Source organism: Phoca vitulina, unplaced genomic scaffold (assembly GCF_004348235.1).
Source record: "Phoca vitulina isolate PV1807 unplaced genomic scaffold, GSC_HSeal_1.0 scaffold29, whole genome shotgun sequence".
In the NCBI taxonomy this organism is placed as follows: domain Eukaryota; kingdom Metazoa; phylum Chordata; class Mammalia; order Carnivora; family Phocidae; genus Phoca; species Phoca vitulina.
The window spans coordinates 20,659,527-20,675,182 of NW_022589732.1; the positions used below are offsets into that span (position 1 = coordinate 20,659,527).

General features: G+C 38.5%; 1 protein-coding gene across 1 annotated transcript in view; it reads left to right on the plus strand.

Moving 5' to 3' along the window:
• NRG3 (neuregulin 3) overlaps positions 1-15,656 on the plus strand; it is a 1,018,029-nt gene that overhangs the window by 34,956 nt on the left and 967,417 nt on the right.

The following is a 15,656-nucleotide window of genomic DNA, read 5'->3' on the forward strand; positions in this document are numbered from 1 at the left end:
CCCAGGCGCCCCAATGATACAGTATTTTTAATTCCATGTAGTCTCCGTGCTGTATATTGCATCATAGGACTTACTTATTTTATAACTGGAAGTTTATATCTTTTGATTATCTTCACCCATTTCACCCACCTCCAGCCCCCCAATTCTGGCAACTACCAATGTGATCTCTGTATCTATGAGATTTTTTGTTTTTAGATTCCACATATAAGTGTGATCAGATGGTATTTACCTTTCCCTGACTTTTTCACTTAACGTAATGCCCTCTAGCTTCATCCCGATGTTGTCGCAAATGGCAAGGTTTCCTTTTTGAATGTCTGAATAATATTCCATTGCATATATATACCACATCTTCCTTATCCATTCATCTATCAATGGACACTTAGGTTGCTTCCTTATCTTGGATATTGTAAATAAATAATGCTGCAGTGAACATGGGGCACGGATATCTTTTTGAGTTAGTTTTGCCATGCCTTTTTCTTATTTCTTATAAGAAATTTTATGTGTTCTGTCCTTGCATTGTTCGGTGTCTGTACAGTTGTTTCTGTTCTTCCCTTTTTTTCTCTGTTCTTCCCTAAAATTTCTTTTTTTTTTTTTTTTTAAGATTTTATTTATTTATTTGACAGAGAGACAGCGAGAGAGGAACACAAGCAGGGGGAGTGGGAGAGGGAGAACCAGACCTCCCACTGAGCAGGGAGCCCGATGCGGGGCTGGATCCCAGGACCCTGGGATCATGACCTGAGCCGAAGGCAGCTGCTTAACTGACTGAGCCACCCAGGCGCCCCTTCCCTAAAATTTATCTTATGAGAGTGGTTTGCTGGTGGTCTGTTGTACACTAAAAAACCCCCTTTCTGGAATTTTTCACAATATCTAAGCTGTGACTCAGTTGAGTAAAATGAATAATGTTTCTGCCTGCTTTTCTTAATTAGCATTTTCAGTGTCAAAACTCACTCTAGAATCCTGAAGGGAGGACATTTGATGGTTGTGGCAGGTGATGACCTGTGAGCCACCCACTTTTTCCCACACCATGATCTGCTCCTCTTGCTGTTGTTCACCCACCAAACACCAAGTGAAATACCCTTTTACTCTTTCCTGCTCTAGTTCACAGCAAAGTGCAAAGAAAAAGCCATCCAAAATGAGAAGGTATTTAGAAAAGGACATAAAAACCCAAATCCCTTCAACAGTGGTGACACGAAGCTCAATCCCTGAAGGCTGGAATCCTGAGTGCTCAATCATGTTCAAAGAAGAACTTCAGAAAATTGGTCAACCCTAACTTATAGCCGAAATTATACAACATACATTTAATGCCATCTATGGAAAACCACAAAGTATTCCACTTTGCACATTTTTAAACTCAGTGATAAAAACTCTGAGACCAACATTCCAATCTCCAGTGTTGCCTGTTTACCTGAGGAGCATTCCTCATCCTGCCCTGGGTAGCCCTGGGCTGCACCGCATGTTGGCATGAATGCCGCATATGCCCAGTTCTGGGGGAAATGAGAGCTGCTGAACACAATTATTTTGATAAACTCCTTAAAAGGAGTTACATTTTTTTCCCCCAAAATCTCTCCTTCAAATAAAGCCAGCGTACTCAATGGAATTTATCCTTAGAATAAATGAAAATTTGTGCCAGCAGATATTTTTAAGAAGTCCTTTTAATTTGGTTGCCAATGTGGTGATAGCCATTTCTTTCCCATCAGTTGGATTTATGCAAAGTGCATCTTCTGTGAGCCTTATTGCCATGTCTGGATCAGCAAAGCCACAGAGGTATTTTGTCATTTGACCAAATAATTGCAAATTGTCCCAGTTATCCAACTGGAGAATTCATTTCTTTGTCAGCTAATAACAGATTTTAAAAGTGGGATTTTCAGGTAAAGCACTACCACAGATTAAAAGCCCACTGCTCTGCCAGTCCTGGGAGGTCACCGAGAGCTGTTCCTGCTCATCCCTCCATTCTTCGGGAATCCTAGGCTCCCTGATGCTTCATCTTTCCTCGGCTATTGCCTGAGAGAGGTTTTTACAAACTGCAGTGGAAATGCCCTCTGTACAGAGTCACTCTTCTGTGAGCTGGGGGCTGGGGGACGTTGGCCATGGCAGAGTCTCATTTGCTGCCCTTGATTGGGGTGTTGGTTTCTATGTGTCTTTATGCCCTAGCACAGACTTTCTTTTTTTTTTTTAATGAGAATACCAGGTAGGATATTTCTTCTTCAATGGCTAATTGTTACTGCCATTTACCATTAAACCATTCCTTCTACTTCCAACCCTCCCCGAAAAAGATTTCTATAAAAGACAGAGGCAACCCAGTGAATTCCAGAATCGCTTGGCATGACTTCGGATTCCTGATATTAGAGAGAACCTAAGCAAGAACAGCATCGGCTCAAGTAAAATATGTTTTGTGGCAAAAACAGACATGTTATTGCATATTTTAGAGTTGCCATTATGCTTTTGAAATGTACTATGAGAGTAATATATGTTAATTACCAGAGATTATAAAGTGCAGACAAGCAAAAACATAATCTCTAAAATTTGATTCACCAGAAAAAAAAAGATTATTGTTAAAATAGCAAGATAATGCTTTCCAGATACTTTTCTTTTTCCTTCCTTCGTTTTTTTTTTCTTTTTTGTTTTTTTGTGTTTTTTTCCCCCAGGCTTTGGATGGGGTTGTATGCATATGTGAGGGTATTTGAGTGCATACTAGTGTGTTTTTATGTATAGAGTATTATTTTGTACTGAATTCTCTAAAACCTACTTCATTCATGTTTTAAAGGGGGCAGGAGTGGTAGAGTGTTGTCACGGAGAATATGCTAGAATGGATGACCAGGGAAATTCTTTTTGATGAGTGACATTTATGGTGAGCTATTAAGGTTGAGATCTGTTGTCACGCTATGAATACATAGAACAACATTGCAGGAGGGGTGCCTGGGTGGAGCACTGGGTTAAGTGTCCAACTCTTGGTTTCAGCTTAGGTCATGATCTCAGGGTCATGAGATCGAGCCCCATCTCGGCTCTGCGCTGAGTGCGGAGTCTGCTTGAGTTTTTCTCTCCCTCTCCTTCTGCCCCTTTCTCCCACATGCGCTCACTCTCTCTCTCAAATCAATCAATCAATCAATCAATCAATCAATCAATCTTAAGAAAAAAAGAACAGGTAAAGATAATAACAGGTGAGAAGGTCTTCCTGTGGGGACAGAGCTTAATAGCTTACTCTTGCATCCGAAAGAACCATGGGGTGGAAGCCCAGAGGAAACTGGGATGGCAAGATATATCACTGGCAGGGTGCAGATCATCCAGGCACCTTCTAGGCCAGCCTTATTTAACCTGATATATTGTGACTATCTTTTCATGGTCAATATTCTCAAGGCAGTAGAATGTGTGTTAAGAACCTGGGCATTGAAGTCAGATAAATCTGTTGTGTAAACTTAGTTAAGCTAATTAAGGTCTCCAACTTTTAATCTAATCTTTAAAATGGAGGTTCTTTTAGGTACTACCTGATGGGGTCACTGGGAGGAAAAGTCAGGAATATGTATAAAGTAGTGAAGAGGCCGCCACCACCTTTAACCACTTTTATGGTTGAGTTTATTCAGTGTGCATTGACAGAGTAACCAAGTTCTTGCTCAAGAAAGGTCATTCAGCAGGAGTGATAATGGAGCTTCAAATAACAAAGCCGTGAAACCTGCAATTGTCTTCCTCACAACCTTTAGAATAATGTGCTGTGGTGCCCCATTGGCTGGTGTGCTCATGCAGAGCCAAGTGCTGTGATTGGCTTTTCACATAATAAGGGCAGAACCATGGCCTTTCCTACTCTTTCCTACCTACCACCTTATTCAGCACTTTTGAAGTAGAAGAAGTGAATCCATATTGAATGTAGATAGGCATCACAGCCACTGTGAACCTCAGCTTTTCCTTCTCCAGAAGGAAGACCATACTTTTACTCCAATGAAGACTGGGTATATAGAAAAATCACAATTTGCTGTGACTTTTTTTTTTTTTTAAGATTTTATTTATTATTTGACACAGAGAGACACAGCGAAAGAGGGAACACAAGCAGGGGGAGTGGGAGAGGGAGAAGCAGTCTTCCCACTGAGTAGAGAGCCTGATGCGGGGCTGGATCCCAGGACCCTGGGATCATGACTTGAGCCTAAGGCAGATGCTTAACCACTGAGCCACCCAGGTGCCCCAATTTGCTGTGACTTTTAAAAGGAGGTTGAAAATCTGTTAAGATTATATGATTCCCAGAAAAGTATTATATATATCAGAGCAGATGTGGCACATGAGCCCACTGGTACAGCTATGCATTCTGTCTAAGGTGGCATCCATAATACTATCCCCTTCTGAGGTGCCACATTGACTCCTAAATATGTCAGAGGTCACCTCTGTGTGCGCATCTGTAGTTATTGACATATTAATGGTGATTTTTCTCTGGTTTATAAAGTATAGGTATTTAAGTAGTCTTGTTTACATTTCTATAATGAACATGTAGTACCTTGGTAATGAGAAACATAAAATTAAAAAGCATTTCGGAAATAATATCTTTCAAATTTATTTTCACAGAACTCTTCAAGCAACTTCATGTTCATATCCAGCATTTTCAACTGCAGGGACCATGCCCCCACGTTCTTTTAGATTTTTTAAAAATAAAATCCACCAGGTCTTTCAAATACTGATATCCTAACATTGATGTGGGTTTCAGTAGGGTACATGATGGGGTCGTTTCAAAATACACAGTTTGCTCTCAAGAGACTTGAATTTTGATTTTTGCTTTGCTCATTTTACTCACTATCAATTCTTGGGATTTATCATTTGTCAAATTGGGAAAAGAGTGCCTCCCTTATGTACTTTATAGGTTATCTGATGATTCAGATTAGATATGAAAGTACTTTTAAGCTATCAACACAAACACCAGCTGCTATTCTTTGTTATGATTCATTATTGTAGTATCCTGTGAAGGCCCTGGGCTTAATTTTTATCTAAGATTACTTGGGCAAATATTTTATACTGGGATAATTTATAATTTTTAAAACAGTTTCCTCTTCATTAATGGACTATTCTCTTTGGAAATTAGATATTAAAATTTACGATTTCTGTGGCAACGCTGGGATGTGAACTGCACCATTCCTCCATAAAGATGTTTTTCTTCCTACTTTCAGCATTAATCAGTCTTGGAGATCTTTGTTTTTCCATCATCAGACCAGCAAGGGCTTGTTTTAGGTTAGGCTGGGCCTGATGTTCAGTGCTGAATATGTAAGCATTTCCTCTACTCATGGTTGGTCAGCCGGCTTGGAGAGATGGGATTCTTCGCCATGACAAAAATACAGAAGAATATGGGATGACCAAAAAGGAAATATGTTGGCTGTTGAGTAGTTAGGAATTAGCCTTTTAAAGTTTTCTTTAAATCAGTAAGCCAGACAACTCCTAGATACTTCTTTCTCTCATTTTTTACCAAAACACACAACATCAAATAATATTTGAAAATACCTTTGGTGCTCAGCTGTGGAAATTTGACTCAGTGAGTATTGGGGAAGTACTAGACACTGTTAAATATGGAGTGTTGGTTTATCACACCAGTAAATGAGTCAGGAGGGACGGTTTGGTTAGCTCCCTCCAGGACAGCCCCGGTACTGGTAGTACCTGGAATTTATCTAGTACCTCCGTGAGATTCGTGAGAGCTTCCCAGTTGAGAGCACATTTATTCTTTCTCTCTGCTGAGGGGATTGGAAAGAAGTATGGTAACTGCTCTGTACTCTACATGGTGGGACATCAGAGGAGCTTTGAGATTTCAGGGAATGCTTATTCCTCAGCTCTCAGAGGAAACCCTTGTCTCCATCAAGATAAGAGACTCTCTCTACTTCAGTGCTGCCCTGTAGAAATGTAACATGAGCCATATATGTGATTTAGTGTTTTCCAGTAGCCATATTAGAAAAGTAAAAAGAAACAGATGGAATTAATTTTGATAATGTATCTAATTTAGCACAGTATATCTAATATATTATTTCAGCATGTAACTACTAAAAATTAATGGAGTATTTTACTTTTTTGTGTATGTACCAAATATCAAAATCTGGTATGTAATTACATTTACAGCAAATCTCAATCTGGGTTAGTCTCATTTCAAGTTCTTAGTACTAGCCACGGGTGGCTCATGGCTACCATATTGGACAATGCAGGTCTAGTTTATTCCTTACCAACCTGGCCCAGAGTAGAAAATGCCATTTCCATGTAACAGCTTTTTCTTCTCAATAAGTAATTATTGGGCATCCAATATTGCACTATTCATCATGCTTTGGTTAAGTGACCACATAATGAATTTCAGTCAATGTCTCAGATTCTAAAAAGATAGTAATAAGTAATTGAAATAAAATGAAGTTTCTGAATATCTGTCATTTGCCTTGTACAGGATCAGCTGGGTATTAGTTTTCAAAATTTTAGAGGTAGCTTGGGATCATCCGAGTTAAAATTATATGGCATATAAACCACTGGCTTTGGGGGCTCTGGGTAACATCACATAGTGTTAGTCATTTTCCAGAAGTAGGTGAAAGCAAGGTAGAATGATGAACCATGGGATGGCCATTGAAGAGATGTAGTGTACTGTTTAGATGCCAGACACGGAAAAAACAGTATTGATGGGGATGACCATGAGCACAAATTCTAGTGTGAGGACAGACATTGCCAACTACAGGTAGCAGTTTGTATTTGAGGTGTACATTTCCTGAGTATCTCCTGAGTTGCATGAGGAAGACTGATCAACATTCTAAGGGTTTTATATCCTTTTCAAAAGTTAATTTTCACAGGGGCACCTGGGTGGCTCAGTCGGTTAAGCGTCTACCTTCGGCTCAGTTTATGATCCCTGGGTCCTAGGATTGAGTCCCGCATGGGGCTCCTTGCTCAGCAGGGAACCTGCTTTTCCCTCTCCCTCTGCTTCTCCCCCTGCTTGTGCTCTCTTTGTCAAATAAAAAAAAACCCTTAAGTTTCACAATAAATGTCACCAAGAAGGCCATTTAATGGATGAGGAACTTGAAGCACAGTGATGTTAGAAAATGGACCAATGATCACCCAAACCTAATACTTACATATCTAGTTTACACTGCTCCCAACATCAGTCAATACCATGGCTCAAAATATAAATAACTAGTCATAGATTATAAACACATATCTGGATTAATGGAGAAGCTTGATTGCATGTTGTCTAATTTTAGCCAGGTTAGATTGAAATTAAATTATTAAGTGTACTTAAAGCATTTAACTTACTCAAGAACCAATTCAGATGCCACTTTCTGTAAAGAGCCCTACTTCAGGCCCCTCATTTGGAATTCATCTCTCCTTCCTCTGATCTCTCCAAACAATTTACACATCTCATGGTGCATAATAACCTTCTGCTTTGATTATAGTTATAGGTGAACGTGTTTTATCTGTCTTTCTTCTCCAGCTACTCTAAGTCCCTTATACAAAGTAGTTGCTCAAAATATATGTCAAATGGGTGAGCTAAATGGTTAGGTGAAGAGATAAATGAATGAATGAATGAATGAATAAATTAATGAATAAAAACATTCTTGTCCCCTTCAAACTAAGAGAACTGTTTTGTATAAATTATCTTTAGAGAGGATTTGGATAAAACCCTCTGATTATGATGATAATATGCAACATAACTACTGTAAGGGAGGGTGGGCTGTTTTTTTAGAACTCAAATAGTCCTGTGGGTGAGATATTAAAGATTCATATTATGCAAGCGCTGGTTTATTATCTACCACATGTAGGCAGTTTGTCTTTGATTTCACAGAGCTAGCTTCACACATTTTAGAAAACATCTTTTCCCCTGATACCCCTCCCCTACTCCAAGCTGTACCAGGGCAGGGAGAGGACTGTGAGCTTTGGACACTGTAAAAATCATGAGCCTTCAGCAGGAAAATCTGTTTCCATAGCTGATAGTTTGCAGGAGACATGAACACTGTTTACCCTTTTCACATGTTTTAGAGAAGAACTGTACAGTGATGACTTTTAGCCCAATGGAAGACCTTGAGTTGATCTTGAAGGAGAACTTTTATTGGAAGGTCCATTATCTTTGTCATCCAAAGGCACGTGCCATACTCTGGAAACACAGTGGGAGCTGTGGCCTGAGTGGAAAAGAAATTGTTCTAGCACACTCAGCTGTACTTTGGATACCATTTAGAATGTATAGGAAGTAGATGTGTAAAAGTGTGGGCTACCACCCACCCCCGTGAAAGTAGACTAACTCACTTCCTTCCTTCCTTCCTTCCTTCCTTCCTTCCTTCCTTCCTTCCTTCCTTCCTTCCTTCCTTCCTTCCTTCACTATTTATCTATATATATATTCCCCATCTAATTCCAGAAAGGATTTAAACTGGTCCATACATGTATTGTATTTGGAATGTTTCTTATAGGTCAAGGGCTAGAGTTTCCCAGTGCATTGATTTAAAGAGCTGCAGATTCATCTGATGTGAATTCAGCTAAGATATTGTTCTTTTGGGGTTTTCCTCTAGTATCTGAACAGAGTAAAACACAATTATAAATTTGTGAGAGCATTTTGGGGTTCTCAGAACGGGCACTTAATCATCTACTTTTCCATTACGTACAAAAGAAATGCAAGACCATTTTTTTTCTGTTACCTTGTTTTCTAGATTTATCTGTTTAAAAATGATCTTTCCCATGTTCTGTTTTAGTATTTAGTAATGAAGCATAAAGGTAAAGCTTTGTAATGATTGTATTACTTATAACTGTGGCATGTGTCTCTACTGTAAATTTATTTTAAATTCAGTCAAAGGAAGATGCTTAAGGCAAACAAGGACTTGCTAATAGAGTTGTATTCTTTTATTTTACTAATGAAGTTCTATTGATATTTTTCCTAGCATTTTACCTGCTGCACGTGGTTTCCTTGACTTTGTTCATGCCTCTCTATTGCTCATACAGGCATCTAGCTGACCAAGAACAGTGAATGGAATCATTATATTTTCCTGTCAAGCAAGATTTCGAATGCCTCTGGTACTTTATAACCCGTTGCTTTTTGATTTATTTTACCCCATCAACTATTATTATATCAAAACTAAAAAATGATGCTTTGGTTCAATTATATTGCATAGGCCTGCTGTTCCCATAGTTTTTTGGGGGAGTAAATGTAAGACATAATTCATTCTTCATTCGGTAACTACCTGTTGAAGCCCTGCTAGAGTCAGCTGAGAGTTGGTATGGAAAGGGCCTGGCCTAGAACTTCAGATGTAAGGGACTATGGAGTGGGTCACAGGGCTGAAAAAAGTGTTGAGTCAGTACAGGATGTAAGAATGTGTGTGAGCTTTGAAAGCCAGATGGATATTTGCCTCACAGCCGGGCATTGACATGGATCTCTTAGACTTTTGTGAAGGCAGAATGGTAATACTTAATTTGCAGGCACATCAGGATTGGCTGTACCATGTGAGGTATACTATGCATATTAGGAATTCATATATTCATGAATAATGTTGCCTGGGATGTTATGATCATCAAATATGAGGCACTGCTTCAAAGAACTTACAGTGTAGTTGGGGAGGATAAGATTGTGCGTGAATGTGTGTGTGTGTGTGTGTGTATCAGAGATGAGGTGCCGTTCTTATGAAGTTTCAATTTCAGTGCCAGCATGGATTTGGCAAAGACCCAACTACCCCAAAATTGATGGAAGCTGAGGTTGAATTTTGGGAAGTGTTTGGGAAACCAGAACCAAGGCAGCCAAAAGCCTTAGGAGCTAGACAAAAAAATGAGACTCACATGAGTATCCAGAGGTAGCCACCACAGAATTGAGTATGAGGAGCAGAGTTTGAAGACAACAGTGACCACGGGTCGATATAGCACGCAGGACAGCACAGAGCTGTGATCCTCTCCTTCATGGCCGCCTTCCAAGGGTCCCTTCTTGATTTGCTTGTCTTTGACCAATGCTGCTGGCCACACCGGACAAAGACATTAAATGTATGAAAAATTAAATCACAATAAAAATAACATTACAGGACATGCCTCAAGGCAGAATGACTATCAAATGCCAGATGATGGTGGAAGTTAACTATGCAGGAGTTCAGAAGACACAGATGTCTTATTGCCTGAGGTCTAGAGGATGCCACTATGAGAAAGGCGGCTTTGACTTGGCTTCTGAAGACTTGTGAACAGAGTATCCTGGGAAAAAGGATGGTCGTAAGAGAGATATGATCCTTCTTATCAGCTGTATCACCTGCCTCCTGCTTGGCCAGACTGGAACTCTTAAAGTCACCTCTCCTCAACTCTGGCACTCTACAACCAAAAAGAAGATTGAGAGACTCACTCCCTTTGATTGACTTTCTGAAGAATCACTGGCATTGATTCCTGAAGTTTTGTGGCTCCGCCACATCTTATCTTACCCTCCCTGCTGCCAGGGTCCCTCCCTCCAGTCTTACTCTTCCAAACCACCAATCATCGGACCAGGCTCAACACACCTCATTCTCTGGTTTTTAAAACTACATAATATATGATCATAATTTGTTGTGAACTTTTTGTTTTCAAATTTTTCTCCTCCAAATAACACATGCATGTCCCATCCAGAAAATTTTGAAATCGGTTTGAACAAAATGAAAGTCAAAGAATCTGTAATTATGCCAACTCAAAAATGCTAACTACAGTGATTATTTTTACATATACTTCCAAATTTATAATATTATGAGTAATAGTACTCCATCAGTAAGTAGACAGTCATCCTGTTCCATAAAATGTGAGTTCACTTATTTCTCATCTGTTTTATCCACTTGGTGTTTTGTGAACATCTTTTTCTGCTCACACGTGTCCTTCAATAACACCCTTTGTTTCAAGGATAGTTTTAGAAACATATTTCCTGGTCAAATGGTATGTACATTTTTAAAAATTTTTTTATTATGTTAATCACCATACATTACATCATTAGTTTTTGATGTAGTGTTCCATGATTCATTGTTTGTGCATAACACCCAGTGCTCCATGCAGAACGTGCCCTCTTTAATACCCATCACCAGGCTAACCCATCCTCCATCCCCCTCCCCTCTAGAACCCTCAGTTTGTTTTTCAGAGTCCATCGTCTCTCATGGTTCATCTCCCCCTCCGATTGGAGGGGTATGCACATTTCTAATCCCTTCAGTATGTGTTGCCAAATTGCCTTGAGAATATTTATTTATATCAATTTATGTCAAATGGGAATACAGGCATACATTGTCTCATTGTGGCTTTGCAGATATTGCATATTTTACAAATTGAAGGTTCGAGACTTTGGTGGAGGAAGTACCTGCAGATTGTGGTGGAGGTAGCAAGAAAATAAGAATTAGAAGTGGAGCCTGAAGATGTGCCTGAATTGTTGGGATCTCACGATAAAACGTTAACCGATGAGAAATTACTTCTTAGGGATGAGCAGTGGTAGTGGTTTCTTGAGATGGAATCTCTGGTGAAGATGCTGTGAAGACTGTTGGAATGATAACAAAGGATTTAGAATATTACACAAATAATATTAATTAAGCAGCAGCTCCAGTTTTAAAGAATTGAGTGGATTGACTCCAATTTTGGAAGTTCTGCTGTGAGTAAAATGCTATCACACAACATCACATGCTGTAGAGAAATTGTTTGTGAAAGGAAGAGTCAGTTGATATACAAACTTCATTGTCTTGTTTTAAGAAATTGCCCTCTGCCTTTAGCAACCACCGCCCTGATCAGTCAGCAGCCATCAACGTGGAGGCACGACCTTCCACCTGCAAGATGATTATGACTCACTGAAAGCTCAGATGATAAGTTCGCATTTTTAAGTAATATAGTATTTTTAAATTAAGATATGTAATTTTTTTAGACATAATGCTGTTGCACACTTAATGCTATAGTGTAGTATATATATCACCTTTATATGCATTGGGAATCCAAGAAATTCATTTGACTTGCTTTATTGCAATATTGGCTTTATTGTGGTGGTCTGTAACCAAAACCTCAGTATCTCTGAGCTACGCTTACATTTGGGAGTGCTCCTTCTTGGACCCCTTGATGGAGACTTGTCATTACAAATAAATAAAGTAAAATAAAACAAAATAAAGTCTTTTCTACTTTGATGGGAGGAAAATGGAATTTCATTATATTATGCTAATTTCTACTAACCTAATTGCTAATGAGCCTTAATTTTATCTTATGTTTATCTTTCCTATTTATTTATATTTTCTTGTGATTTGTTCATAATATTTGCCCATATTGTTTTGAAAATACCTACTTTCTTAACTGATTTGATATATGCCTATATTAAGATATATGTATGTCATATATATATGCATGCCATATATATATATATATATGAAACCTTAATATATATTAAGAATAGTGACCCCATCTCTGCCACAAATGCTAAATTTTTTTGGTTCAGATAGTCTTTCTTTTAATATTTGGACTTTTCCCATGTCAAATCTCTTAGTCTTTTTTTCCTTTATGTTTTATGACTTCCTAGCAAAGACCTTCTCCACTCCCTAATTATTCAAATATATATTTGTATTTTTGCCTATTATGTTTATGATTGCATTTTTCATATTTAAGTTTTAATCTGTCTTAAATTATTTTTGATGAGAATAAAAGATCTAGTGTATAGTTTTGACTGTTTATAGACATCTAGTCTGTTTTATTGTTCTGTTTAGTCCTTGTAACATTAAGATGAATTTTCAGTATCTACTAATATATGTCAATAAAAATTTTTTTAAAATAATTAAAAATAGTCTGGCTATTTTTCTTTTCCATATAAAACTTAGACTTATTTGTTAAAACTTTAGTATAAATTGTAGTGGAACTTTGGAGATGATAGTTATATAAATTTGAGAAATGAGGCTTTTGCAGTATTATTTCTTACCAGATAGTAACGTTTGTTACTGTGTATATTCAGGTCTTCTTTTCTGCCATTAAGGGTTTAATAAACCCCTAGGAATATATTCTTAAGTGTTTGCATTTTGTCCTTGTCTCATTTCTGGATTTAAATGGAATACTATGAGTTTTAAGCTATCTAGAGTATACTAAGGAAAAATGCTTACTCTTGCAATTTTACTGGGCATTTTTAATTAGGAATAAATGTTGAAATATTTTAAAGGTTTTTTGTCATCTGGGATTTTTTTTTCTTTTTAGACGTAGTTCTATCAGGGTTTAAATTTAGAATACCTTATATTGACACCTGGATTTTTTGAACACATCTTCCTGTTACAATGTTTAATATTACTACATGATTCTTATTGATTTAATAATATTTAAGATTTTATATTTATATGAAAAATTCATCTCTAGGCTTCTATTTTTTCTGTCTTTTGGAGGTTCAGGCTTTGATATTAGTTTGCTGGATTCTTGACCTATTTGCAAACCATCCCATTCTTCTTAGTGCTCTAGAAGGTAAGAAGTTTGAAAGAATTTACCCACAACCTAGTTTTGAAATGGACGTCCTTAGAAAATATTTTTAAGTGTCCAAATTATTTACTGACAAAATTATAGAATGTTTTGTTGTGCTTAAAAATAACCTCAGGGCCAGTGTGGGGGGAGAGTCTCTGGGAGTAACATGAATTTTACCTTTTTTACTTTTATACACTTTTGACATATTCCATGATAAAAAGAATCTACAAATTAGATAGCCTTAAAAATGTTTTCAGTGGTTCCTGGCTTATTCAGGTTTTCTAATGCCTCTAGTTGTTTTGGTAATTTACATTTGGTTAGGAAATAGCATGAGATTTTAACCTTCCTAAAGGTGTGGTTTTATCGAGTTTCCCATGTCAGACAGTCCCATTCTATTTTATCTCTTTCCGTTAGATTGTAAGCTTGACTCTTTAAAATCATCTCTCTAAATCATGCCTCTGATCCTGTTACTCATCTGTGTGTAACCCCTGTACTTCCTTGATCAAATTAAGAACTTCTTGTGGGGCAGGCAACAAGGCCTTCGTATCCTGACCCCAGCCTGCCTCTCCAACCACAGCTCCAGCCTGATTTCCCACACTGCCAAGAGACATGTGGAACATGTTGTCTCCCCTGCCTGCGGTGCTTTCAGCCTAAAAACACCCTACTTATTCTCCAAGACCCTCCCGTAGAATGCCGTTTCTTTTAAGCCTTCCACAAACTCTCCTTGTCTGCATCTCCTGTCCCTACTCTGCCACATTCCCCTTTTGCTGAAGCTCAGGGTAGCCTTTATTATACTGTATTAGGTTTGCATATTTAGAAACGCCCTTATTTTTTCTTCCACCCACTCTGCTAGCAGAGGCCCTGGCACCCAGGCATGGGGAGAATATTTATGGGATGGGTGTGCTATGGAACAGTTTGAGGGTGTGTCTTAGGCTGGCAGGTGCGTTCTGTGTGTCCAGCCCTGAGGTGCTCATTGAATGTTTGCTGGGCAGATCCCAAGTGGATGGAGTGGGCCTGGTATATCCAGGTCATCCGGAGCCCAGGGGGGTGGACGCCAGTAGGATTAGTGGAGAGAAGTAGTGGGAGATAACTTTGGATCATGTTGTCATTCACAGTTTATGGGTGGGAGTGAGTACTGGAAGTGAAGAATATGTATATGGGCTGTATGGATAAAAGATAAACTAGTCCTTTTTGGTGGTTACCACAGAAATGTGTATCTTTACCAACTCATAATTTAAAAGAAAGAATGTGTGTTAAGGTAACAAAATTTTGTCCCTCAAATATACTCTCATCAGACTGAAATCACTTTATCATCATTTGCTTTAGTGTACTTTCATCAAAATGACCATAGTGAAGGAATTTAGAAAGACCATTGTCTGAACTCCAAAGCTATTTAGACACAGTACGTTTACTAGACTGGACTTTTCTTCCTTCTGCCTTTGGGTGAGCTGATTGTGGTTTTCCCTGGAAATAAAGGCATTTCAGAAGTTCCCTTGTAAGGTTGTTCAGATTTATTGTAAGCATAAGCTACACTGGTGAGCATATTTGGGTGGAAGGAAACCCAGTAATGCCCCAGTCTGAGTGGTTAACTGTGCACTTAGGGAGTGCAGATTTTCCATCATGGAAAATCGTTTTTAGGCTTTTGACTGTCATTCAAAAGTCATATTTTGTCAAGGCTTTGAGCCTTTTTTCTAGTTTGCTCATTCGCCTCTTTGTTTGCTGGTATTGGATGAAAGCAGTCCTGAAATGGCAGGAAGATGGTCAGAAACTGTAACAGTATGTAGAGTTCTTTAATTGCATGGGTTATCTATTTAATAGTTACTATTCTGTAGTTTCTTGTTTGTATGTGTTGGGGGTGAGGGAAGAGGGACACATGTGACATTTGCATACGACATATTTATAGGTGACAGAGAAAATAGGGGCCTAAAAAGAGAAAAAGATACCGCATTGATTTTAGATTTTGCTTTCATCTGATCTAGCGCTCTGTGCAGCTGATTCATTGCTACTTAGAGAAACTCATTTGACTACTGTAAGGTTTCTTCCCCATTGTCCTGCAGGCCCCAAAGAGCTTCCCAAATAAATTGCATGTAGTTGTTACCACTAACTATATTGGCAACTATCAAAATGATTAAAGAGCTGTTTGAAGATCCAGTGACCTATCTTGGGAAGCTGAGGCATGGGCTGGATGACTGCCTGGGAGGCATGATGTAGAGGGAATTCAGGCACAAGATACAAGGTATCTTTGGTCTAGTCTGATTGTCTTTAGTATGCGTAGAACAGTATAGGATGTGTGAAAA